The sequence below is a fragment of the Ovis aries genome, chromosome 2 (genome assembly GCF_016772045.2).
Source record: "Ovis aries strain OAR_USU_Benz2616 breed Rambouillet chromosome 2, ARS-UI_Ramb_v3.0, whole genome shotgun sequence".
NCBI classification, from domain to species: Eukaryota; Metazoa; Chordata; class Mammalia; order Artiodactyla; family Bovidae; genus Ovis; species Ovis aries.
The window spans coordinates 125,510,904-125,523,966 of NC_056055.1; positions in this window are offsets into that span (position 1 = coordinate 125,510,904).

Here is a 13,063-nt window from a genome sequence, read left to right on the forward strand (position 1 = left end):
TATTTGCAGTTAAGTAACTAAGTTGTTACATGGAAGAACAAAGAACAAAAAGATTATTTTGTTTCAAAAAATATATGGTTACTCAGAGTTTTCATATTTTACATTATAACCTTCTATTTTCAAATACATTTCTCCAGGTTGACTGATAGTGCTGGAAGTGTCTGCACAATAATATGTTTTATCTATTAGTTCTAAAACATAAGTATGTCTGCCTATTTGTTGCTATTTTCAAATAGCTTGTGGCCATAAAATTTATGTTTGTATAAAACATGTTCAAATTTGAAAACTACTTTGAAAGCTCTTTACAAACACCTTTGCATACTTGTGTTTATAGATGAATAATCAAACACTGTTGGGAGAAAATTACATTCAATGATTATTTCTTACTCTGGTTAGACAAACATGTGTGAATTATTTCATACTGCCATATGGAAAAAGAAATATTTCAACTTTACTTCCCTCAGACATTTTATTTTCCTAAATCATTATGTTACTGGGTTTGGGCCTTTGTATTTATCAGATTAACAGACTAATCAACAACTCTCTACTTCATTTTACAGATACATTTAATGTTGTCTACATATGTTCATCTCTACAAGATCTCTTCAAAAAAATTAGAGATATCAAGGGAACATTTCATGCAAAGATGGGCTTGATAAAGACAGAAATGGTATAGAACTAAGAGAAGCAGAAGATATTAAGAAGAGGTGGCAAGAATACACAGAGGAACTGTACAAAAAAGATCTTCATGACTCAGATAATCACGATGATGTGATCAGCAACCTAGTGCCAGACATCCTGGAATGGGAAGTCAAGTGGATCTTAGGAAGTAGCAGTACAAACAAAGCTAGTGGAGGTGGTGGAAATCCAGTTGAGCTATTTCAAATCATGGAAGATGATGCTGTGAAAGTGCTGCACACAATATGTCAGCAAATTTGGAAAACTCCACAGTGGCCGCAGGACTGGAAAAGGTCAGTTTTCATTCCAATCCCAAATAAAGGCAATGACAAAGAACACTCAAACTATCACACAATTTTGCTCATCTCAAACACTAGTGAAGTAATGCTCAAAATTCTCCAAGCCAGGCTTCAGTAGTACATGAGCTGTGAATTTTCAGATGGTCAAGCTGGATTTAGAAAAGACAGAATAACCAGAGATCAAATTGCCAAGATCTGTTGGATCATCAAAACAGCAAGAGAATTCCAGAAAAAAAAAACAACCCATCTATTTCTGCTTTAATGATGATGCTAAAGCCTTTGACTGTGTGGACCACAACAAACTCTGGAATATTCTTAAAGAGATGGGTAAACCAGACCACCTGACCTGCCTCTTGAGAAATCTGTTTGCAGATCAGGAAGCAACAGTTAGAACTGGGCATGGAACAACAATTGATTCCAAATAGGAAAAGGAGTACATCAAGGCTGTATATTGCCACCCTGCTTATTTAACTTATATGCAGAGTACATCATGAGAAACGCTGGGCTGGAGGAAACACAAGCTGGAATCAAGATTGCCAGGAGAAATATCAATAACCTCAGATATCCAGATGACACCACCCTTATAGCAGAAAGTGAAGAAGAACTAGAGAGCCTCTTGGTGAAAGTGAAAGAGGAGAGTGAAAAACTTGGCTTAAAGCTCAACATTCAGAAAACTAAGATCATGGCATCTGGTCCCATCACTTCATGGCAAATAGATGGGGAAGCAATGGAAACAGTGAGAGACTTTATTTTGGGGGGCTCCCAAATCCCTGCAGATGGTGATTTCAGCCATGAAATTAAAACATGCTTGCTCCTTGGAAGGAAAGTTATGACCAACCTAGATAGCATATTCAAAAGCAGAGACATTACTTTGCCAGCAAAGATCCATCTAGTCAAGGCTATGGTTTTTCCAGTAGTCTTGTATGGATGTGAGAGTTGGACTATGAAGAAGGCTGAGCACTGAAGAATTGATGCTTTTGAACTGTGGTGTTGGAGAAGACTCTTGAGAGTCCCTTGGACTGCAAGGAGATCCAACCAGTCCATCCTAAAGGAGATCAGTCCTGAATGTTCGTTGAAAGGACTGATGTTGAAGCTGAAACTCCAATACTTTGGCCACCTGATTTGAAGAGCTAACTCATTTGAAAGGACCCTGATGCTGGGAGGGATTGGGGGCAGGAGGAGAAGGGGACGACAGAGGATGAGATGGCTGGATGGCATCACTGACTCAATGGACATCAGTTTGAGTAAGGTCCAGGAGTTGGTGATGGACAGGGAGGCCTGGTGTACTGCCATCCATGGCTTTGCAAAGAGTTGGAGACTACTGAACGACTGAACTGAAATGAACCGAACTGAACTGAACTGAACTAAACATATGGTCAAACATTTCCACTGGAAGACAAGATCAAAACTAGCATTACACATCTGTGTGTATGTGTGTCTGTTTGTGTATGTTACTGTGTATTTGTGTGTGTGTGTGCATAATGTTTGAAGCTTAATGGGAACAGTAAGTTTATTTTAGTCTGAGACTACAGAAGGTAACAGATTATGCCACTATAAATTGGAATTGTCTGTGATAACTTTGAGAGACTGAGCTGTTTTCTATCACACTTCACATTTTCATGACAGAGAAATGGTGATAGGCATTTTTTAAAGTTCCCTAAGGAGTCTGAAAGAACTAAAATGCATTGAATTGCAATTTTTGTGTGTGTGCTACACATCTTCCTCATATATTGCAAATATATCCTTTTTAAAAACCCTTTGGTTTTTGTTGCTATTCAGTCATGTTAGACTCTTTGCAAACCCATGGATTGCAGCACACCAGGTTCCCTTATCTTTCACCATCTCCCAGAATTTGCTCAAACTACATCTATTGAGTCAGTGATGCTATCCAAGCATTAAAAAAAATAATAACAACGTATTTTTTGCTGTTACCCTAAATTATTCAAGAGCAAATAAAGAACACCACCATTTGATCAATAAGTAAAATCAATCTTAAATTAAAGCTGTTGAGTACAAGCGTGTGCTGATATAACCAACAACATGATTGATATGTTCCTACCTGCATCAAGATCACATAGTTACTCACAAAACTTCAATCACCTTAACTCTATTTTGGTTTAAGTAGTTTTGTATAAGTAAATTTTCTATAATTCCAGGCACCTTTTGCAAACTCTGCTAATCACTCTAGTTTTGTCTTATTTGAGCATTTCTAACTGCTGAAATTACTGTACTTCATTACACATGTGATTATCCTTTTCATAGTGCTAGAGTCTTTAGTGGTAAAGGATGAAGACATAAACTAACATTTATTGAATCCTTACATATATTTAGTGATAGTTAATATCATATTTCCAGAAGGTAAATATAGCTATTGACATGTTGTAGATTACAGAAATAAGATGTAATAAGATTCAATAAATTGTTAAAAAAAAAAAAAGAAAAAGAAAAAAATGCTATTGCAAATTAGACCTGTGGCTTATTTCTGGTTGTTTCTTGTCCCAATCAGCCCATAGTACACTCTTAAAATATTTTTGAGTAATGGTATTAATTTTGATTACTTGCACTGTAACCATGGATCCCATTTAACAGAACATACAAGAGCCAGCTAGTTTTACTCATTTCATTGTTCACATGTTTAGTCCCAACCAGCATTTGATGAAACATTACTCTTCTCCTTTGAGAAGTTTATGCTTTTATGATCTCACAGAAAACAATTAGGTTAGTTTAGCATAACTTCAAATTGTGATTATCAACAAAACAATTTTATGTCTATCTTAACTGTAAAAAGCTTGGCTGCAGAATTCTCTTACAGTTTCACAAAGTATGCTGTGGTGCTTTAAAAGATCAGACAAACCACTCTAGGGAGCCCACTCTCAATATAATTTTTTTTTTAAGGTGACTTAGCCTGCTCATTCTAGAAAGTTTTAATCATTGGACAAATTGAGTATTTTTAGTTAGCTGACTTTTACATTATTTATCTAAGAAATGACATTTCTCTGATCTTCTTCCACTTTTCCTTCAATAATAAGACACATACCTCTTTCTATTTCGTTTTTCCACTGTTGTACTAACTCAGAGAAATGCTAAGACCAAGACCAAAATGTCTTAATTTTCTTTTTTGCTTCAAAATCTTTTTATAATTCATATCCCTGAGCCATCCCTCCTCTAAAATTCTATGGTTTTTAAATTTTTTGATTTTACGTGAAACTCACAAAATGTTCTAAACTCACACAATTTGAACAACACTAAAAATCTTTCCTTATATTTATAAGGGGCTGCATAAAGTTTTAAAAAATGTATACACACATACAGTTGAGTTGACAGAGGACAAAAGCCTTAGAAGTGTAATATTATAGGGTAAGTGTGCCCCACCTAAATTCATACGGTGAAGCTGCAATCCCTCAGGGCAATGGTATTTGGAGGTGGGACCTTTCAGAGGTAATCAGGTTAGATGAGGCTGTGAGGGTGAAGCTCCCATAATGGGATTGGTGCCACTATAAGAGGAGGATAACAGAGTGTTCTCTCTCTCTCTCACTACCATGTGAGAATACAATAAGAAGGTTTCCAGCCTCCAGAACTGTGAAAAATAAATTTCCATTATTTAAGTCACACAATCTATGGTATTTGTTATAGCAGCTCAAGCTGACTAAGACAGATGAGATGTCTTATCAAAATCTTTCCAATCCACTGGTTTACCACTAAAGTTGTGTCTGTGTAAGATGCAACTGTCACCCTGTGGGAAAGAGTACTAAAAATAAAAATAAAAATGTTAAAAAAAATTGAGTAAAGAAGTCAGTGACAGGATATTTTGAGGGAGATAGATTATATACAGTTTAAGCCAGGCTACTCTCAGAAAAATAAAACAGACTCCAAAGCTGCTGCAATGTATTATCTAAAATACCAACTGTCAACTCAAAATTATTAAACATGCAAGAACCCCCAAAAGCAGGTACACACTTTCTCCATTTCTTAAAATCTTCTTTAAACAACAGATGATTGTTTAAAGCAAAGCTTATAGCACCACACTGTTGGGTTTTTAACATATTTAGATGAAATGTGTAAAATAGTAATAGTGCAAACAAATAGGGCAAAACACAACTATGTTAAACATAGTTTATATAATTTACAAGATTTAAGAGTACATTAACCTAAAATGAACCATAAATAAGTTAAAATATATATATATATATTGTGGTCCTTAGATCAACTACTAAAATTTCCAGAAGATATAGTTAAACTTTCAAGAGAAAATAAAATGGTATACTAAAAATATTTGTTTAACATAAAGCAGTAAAAGGAACAAAATTAGGAATCAAAAGGATATAAAACAATAAAAATTGGCAAATCTTATTACAAAAAATATAATTATTTCGACTGTAAATGTACTAAGTACTCCAAAGAAAAGCAGAAATTGTGAGATTGAACAAAAAAGTGAATATAAAACTATAGGCTATCTAATACAGAAGCAACTTAATTTCAGAGTCACAAATAAGTTGAAAGTTGAGGCAAAGAAAAGAAATACAATGCAGTTGGTAAAAATCCTGCTGAATAGATGAATGGATTAATGAATGGATTAATAACAGATAATATAACTTTAAAGCAAAGAATGTATCTCTATATAAAGAGAAATATTTCATAATGACAAGAAAACAGAAACCCAAAATAAGGCAGTGAGTATGATAGAATTATTAAGATAGAAACCAGTAGGAACATAGGAAACTTAAACATTATTAATTAAGTTGACTGAATTGATCTATATCAAACACTCCAAAGAACAATACAGAAAATACATTCTTTTCAAGTGCATTTAGAACATTCCCCAGGAAGAATCATTTAACAAGCTTTCACAAAAACTTTCAATAAGTCTTTAAAGAATTAAAATTAAACAAAATATTTTCTCTGAGCACAATGGAATTAAGCTAGAAATCAGCCCAATATGGAAATCAGAAATGTGAAAATTAAGTAGGAAACTTCTAAGTGTCCCTGTGTCAAAGAAGAAACTATAAGGGGAATTTTGAAAGAAGCTTGGAAATAATTAAAATGCAACTCTAAATACATGATACAGCTAAGGCAAGATTTAAAGGGGAAGTTATAGATTAAAGCATATATTAAGAAGGAAAACACTATAGTCAGTAATCTATGCTAAATGTAAGAAATTATAAAAAGAATAGTCAAACATAGAAAGTGTAAAGTAGTAAATAATTAAAAATTCAATGAGAGAAAACAAAAACAAATCACAAAACATTGTATTTTTACAAATAGATACATATCTAGTCAAAAAAGTAAGTTATCAACTTAATAATCAGAAATGAAAGAAAGAATGTCATTACAGATTTTACATGTATTAAAATAACCATAAGGGAAAATTATGAGCTAACAAAAAATTATGCTAACATATCAGTACAGGTCAGTTGTTCAGTCATGTGTGCCTCTTTGCGACCCCATGAACCCCAGCACACCAGGCTTCCTTGTCCATCACCAACTCCCAGAGTTTACCCAAACTCATGTCCATTGAGTCAGTGATGCCATCCATCCATCTCATCCTCTGTCATCCCTTTCTCCTCCCACCTTCAACCTTTCGCAGCATCAGGGTCTTTTCAAATGAGTCAGCTCTTCTCATCAGGTGGCCAAAGTATTGGAGTTTTAGCTTCAACATCAGTCCTTTCAATGAACACCCAGGACTGATCTCCTTTAGGATGGGCTGGTTGGATTTCCTTGCAGTCCAAGGGACTCTCAAGAGTCTTCTCCAACAACACAGTTCAAAAGCATCAATTCTTCTGTGTTCAGCTTTCTTTATAGTCCAAATCTCACATTCATACATGACTACTGGAAAACCATAGCCTTGACTAGGTGGACCTTTGTTGGGAAAGTAATGTCTCTGCTTTTGAATATGCTATCTAGGTTGGTCATAACTTTCTTTCCAAGCAGTAAGCATCTTTTAATTTCATGGCTGCAATCACCATCTGCAGTGATTTTGGAGCCCCCAAAAAACTAAAGCCAGCCACTGTTTCCACCATCTCCCCATCTATTTGCCATGAAGTGATGGGACCAGATGCCATGATCTTAGTTTTCTGAATTTTGAGCATCCAACTTTTTTTTTTTTTTCCACTCTCCTCTTTCACTTTCATCAAGAGGCTTTTTAGTTCCTCTTCACTTTCTGCCATAAGGGTGGTGTCATCTGCATATCTGAGGTGATTGATATTTCTCCCGGCAATCTTGATTCCAGCTTGTGTCTCTTCCAGTCCAGCATTTCTCATGATGTACTCTGCATATAAATTAAATAAGCAGGGTGGCAATATACAGCCTTCACGTACTCCTTTTCCTATTTGGAACCAGTCTGTTGTTCCATGTCCAGTTCTAACTGTTGCTTCCTGACCTGCATACAGATTTCTCAAGAGGCAGGTTAGGTGGTCTGGTATTCCCATCTCTTACAGAAATTTCCACAGTTTATTGTGATCCACACAGTCAAAGGCTTTGGCATGGTCAATAAAGCAGAAATAGATGATTTTCTGGAACTCTTTTGCTTTTTCAATGATCCAGTGGATGTTGGCAATTTTATCTCTGGTTCCTCTGCCTTTTTCTAAAACCAAATATAATAACTTCGTTAAAATGAATGAATTCTTTCTTTTTTTTTTTCTCAAAGTTTTTTTTATTTTATTTATTTTTTATTTTTATATTGCTTTACCTTTTTTTTTTTTTTATTTTTTTAATTTTAAAATCTTTAATTCTTACATGCATTCCCAAACATGAATCCCCCCTCCCACCTCCCTCCCCATAACATCTCTCTGGGTCATCCCCATGCACCAGCCCCAAGCATGCTGTATCCTGCGTCAGACATAGACTGGCGATTCAATTCTTACATGATAGTATACATGTTAGAATGCCATTCTCCCAAATCATCCCACCCTCTCCCTCTCCCTCTGAGTCCAAAAGTCCATTATACACATCTGTGTCTTTTTTCCTGTCTTGCATACAGGGTCGTCATTGCCATCTTTCTAAATTCCATATATATGTGTTAGTATACTGTATTGATGTTTTTCTTTCTGGCTTACTTCACTCTGTATAATCGGCTCCAGTTTCATCCATCTCATCAGAACTGATTCAAATGAATTCTTTTTAACGGCTGAGTAGTACTCCATTGTGTATATGTACCACAGAAAGATATCAAAAACTCAAAACTGACTCAAGATAAGTGCAAAATGTATATACATATATATATTTATCATGTGGTAAAATTAACTGAATGTTGTATGTGTTACTATAAAGTCAAGGCCTGGCACATGAGGTTTCACCAGTGCTATTTATGAAACACTTAAGAAAGACATAATACTTATCCACACACATAGCTGTTTATTTCAGAAAATAGAGAGGTAGAAAACTGCCCAACTCCTTTTATGGCACAGCATTACTCAGATACCAAAGCCTGATAAAAATATTACCCCCCCCCCCAAAAAAAAACCCTGAAGAATAAATTTCCTCGTCAATATGATATAAAAGCTATAAATAAAATACTAGACAGCAATATTCAACTATATGTAAACGGGATTACACATCAGAAATAAGTGAGATATATCCTAGAAATGGGGTTTAGACTAACTTTGATAAAGAAGTGAATATAATAGCAGAAATCATATGATAATCCTGACAGAGGCAGAAAAAAGAATTTTACAAAAACTAACATTGACTCATGATAAAAGGTCTTAGCACTAAGTAATGAAAGCATACTTTCTCTACCAGATAAAGCTCTTCAAAAAATGATACTATAGGTAGTGGTAAAATATAACATTTTAATATTGGAATAAGGCAGAGATATACATTTTCATCAATTTTATCAAAATTAGCAACCACAGTTTAGTAAAACAAGAAAAAAAATTAAAGGAACAAAAATTGGAAAGAAAGAATTAAAGCAATCATTACTAGGAGATAGCAAGATCTTAAAAGTGGGTAATCCTAAGGTATCCACAAACACACAAAAAAGAGCTATTATAACTATAAAGCAAAGTTAGCCATATTATCTAGATACAGAGGAAATAAACTTTGGAAATTAAACCTCTGTACACTAAAATAAGTAATCCAAAAATGAAACTTAAAAAAATAACTTTCATTTATAATACTACAAAAAAGAAAGAAATATTTAAGAATATGTTTTACAAAATAAGTGTAAGACATATACATTTATAACAACAAAATATTGTCAGATAAAATAAAGAAGACCTCGGTAGAAAGATATGCTCTGTTAATTATTTGGGAGTCCAAATACTGCTAAAATGACTTAAAGATTCAAGGTAACATCTATCAGATGCCTAGTAGTTTTTTTAACAGATATTAAAATGATTCCCTAAGATTTATGTGGAAATACAAAGGATTTGTAGTAAACAAACAAGAACAGTTATAAAGAAGAACAAAGCATGATGATTAAAATTTCTTGACTTCAAAAATTTAAAATCTAAATAAAAATCAGGACAGTATAATATTACTGTAACAAAATATAAATTTCAGAAACAGACCTCACCATCAACTGATTTTTCACAAAGGAATAATGATAATGCAACCAGGAAAGGATAGCCTTTCCACAAATGAATGGAAGCAATTATATATCTATTAGGCAAAAATTTCAGACTTCCCCTACTATAAACATCAGTTAACTAAAAATGGGCCAAATCTAAATGTTGTTGTTAAAACTGAAAAACATGTAGAAGAATATGTAGGAGAAAACCTTTGTGAAAATATGTCTCTATTTTTTAATATGACCCCAAAACATGATAAAAGAAATATTTGAAAAATGCAACTTCATCTAAGCTAAAAACTTCTGCCCTTCAAAGACATTGTAATGAAAATAAAAAGAGAAGCTCCAGTTTAGGGGAATGTAAGAAAAGGGAGGGGAGGGGAAGAAAAAGAAGGGAAGATAGATATATAGATTTTTATACAGAATATATATTAAAAAATTTACAAATGGAAAAGTAGTTGATATCTTAATAAATAAAAGTGGACATTAGCCATTAAATGGGTAAATTAGTTTGCATATCAATACTTTACATGGATAGAAAATAAACACATGAAAACATGTTTAATAGCATTAGTTATTAGGCTATGCAAATTAGAACTACAATGAAATAACAGTACACATTGCCTAAAATAGACAATACAAAATATATTGACAATATGGTGTACTGGTAAGGATGTGAAACAACTGTGATCTTCATACATATCTGGTAAAATTTACAGTAGTAAGACCGTTTTGAAAAGCACTTGGAATATTTTGAGTTAAACATAATGCTTATAATACTCTCCAACAGTTTCACTCCCAAACATTTGCCTAACACAAAAGAATTCATATATCTGCAAAACCTTGTACACAACGTTCACAGAAACAGTATCCAGATTGACCCCAAAATAGAAATGACCCAGAGATTCATCCAATGCCAAAGAGATAAACTAGGACTTGGAATATGACAAACTATGAAATACTACTTAGCGTAAAGGACAAAGTATTGATAGATGCACCAGTAAGAATGACTTACAAAAATCATGTTAACAGAAAAAAGCAAGGGACAACTATATATTGTATAATTCCATTTAAATGAAATTTCTAGAAAAATAGCATATCAGTGCTTTAACTTGGAGCAGGTCACAGGAGCAGAGATTTGGAGGGATGATGTAACTAATGGGAAACTGGGTTGTGATTGTAATTGCATAATGTTATGGATATACTGAAACTCATTGGACTATAAACTTAAAATTGCTGATTTCTTTTAGTTGAATGTAAATTACACTTCATTCACCTTGTAAAAAAAAAAGTTAAGGGGATATAAAAGAGTGGTTGTTAGGTTATTTACATATACTATTTGAAACAATCATTTAATTTTACTAATCTTTCACATAAGAGGAAATAAAACTAGTAAAATCATAATAATTGGAGGGGTTAATTTAGAGTCTCTCTCACCTCATATGTGCACTTATGTTAACGGAAAAGTCAACTCAATTAACTAAAATTACTTGCGAATAAAATAGATTCAGAAACTTAGTCATTAATGCTTGCAAGTTACATTTCTTTCTAAGGCTTTTTTTTTTTTTTTCCACTACAGCTGCATTTAAACTAAAAATAGAGACTAAACTGAATTCTTTTCTCTAACCCCTTTTTGGTTATTGCATCTGTCTCCAGTAAAAATAATAATAATAATATGAATCTTACACCAATAACAAAACATTATAGAGTGCCTGAAGGAAAAAGAGACACTTTCCTACAATCTACATCTTTTTTTTACGTGAAGACTTAAAACACTGTTTGTGGGAACAGAGTTAAATGCTGAATCTCCCAAAATGGAAGTTATTTTTAATAATAAAAAGAATGAATACTAAATAAAAACTCTCAAGATTGCTTCTTTATCCCCATTTCAAAACAAAAATTTAGGGTGCTGCTGCTGCCATACAATATAAGTGTATCAATTCTTGTTAAGTTTTTTATACAAAAAGCAAATGTGTTTAAGCCCAGCTTAATACAATCTTATTTACCAAAGTTAGATCATTTCTGTCTCAGTATCTGGAAACTATTGTGCCATTTGAAGGTACATTTTAAGTCCTTGCCCTCTAGTTTACTGAAAGAAGACTGAGTTACATTAATATACAAAGTAAGTATTTCTCTGAGGCCTATATTTATACATAATAGCCACAAACTATATCTACAACAACAAAAATATTTATTTTGTATTTATAAGATAATCCCCATAATGTTATTATACTTAATTCTTACATCAATTCTGGGAGGCAAGTGATAAGAACTCCAAGTGAGTTTTCCCAATGGAATCAAATAATTATTTCAAGCTGAGAGGTAATGGAAGATAAATGAAGACTATTTTCTTTTGGCAAATAATTGATGAAAGAAAAATAAACCATCTGGGTTATTCCTCCTCATTTATGGCAAATGACTCTGATATTTGCACCTTAAATTGAGCACTACATATTAATATCATTCCATTTATATGAAATTTCTAGAAGAAGTTCAACAAATCAGTGCTTTTATTTGGTGCTGGAAATGGATATTGACTGTAAAGTGTTGGTAGAACACTTTTCTGAGGATGATTTAACTATTCAGAAACTTGTTTGTAATTATAGTTGCACAGCCTTCTGAGCTTACTGATACATGGTGGATTATAAACCTAAAATTGGTGATATAACTATATACCTTTATGGCAGGAGGACAGAAACAAAAACCTGCCAAATGTGTACTAGATCAAAATAAAAGATCATGTCCCTGCCAACTCAGAGCTCACCTGAAATATGTGGACCCTCTCAACATATGCAGAAAACAAACTGGTTGGTTAGGACAAGGTGTAGTCTGACAGCATGTAGCTCACCCAGTATTAATCCTTGCCAAGAAACATCATTACCCTTCTCCACACTCCCACAATCCCACCCACAGCCTTACTCAAATTTTAGAGGCAGAGCTGCTCTAAACAAAACTGCCATTCACTGCAAGAGACAAGAGATGCTTACTTTGACTGTGTGTATGTATGTAGTTATGTGTGTGTGTGTTTGGGTTCAGTTGTGTCCAACTCTCTGTGACTCCATGGGCTCTAGCCTGCCAGGCTCTTCTGCCCGTGGAATTTTCCAGGCAAGAATACTGGAGAGGGTTTCCATTTCTTTCTCCAGAGGATTTTCCTGATTCAGGGATTGAACCTGCATCTCTTGGGTCTCCTTCATTGACAGGTGGATTCTTTACCACTGCACCACCTGGAAAGCACTTACTTTGGCTACAGAAATAAAATATAAGTACAGGTGACATTTTTCTGAGTTTTTCAGAAAGAAACACTAATAGAAAATCAAAGATAGATTGTATATAAAAGAATCTAACTGCTGAAGAAGGGCACCAATCCTATGTGAAGACAATTATTGAAGCACTAATAAGACATTGAAGAACATATAAAACAATATATAATACCCATCTATAGAGATTACATTTCTCCCAAAATGCTGCTGTACAAAAAAGAGATAGTCAATGGATAGCCAACAGAAGCCTATTGTATAGCACAGGGAACTCTGCTCAGTGTTATGTGGCAGCCTGGATGGGAGAGGGGTTTGGGGGAGAA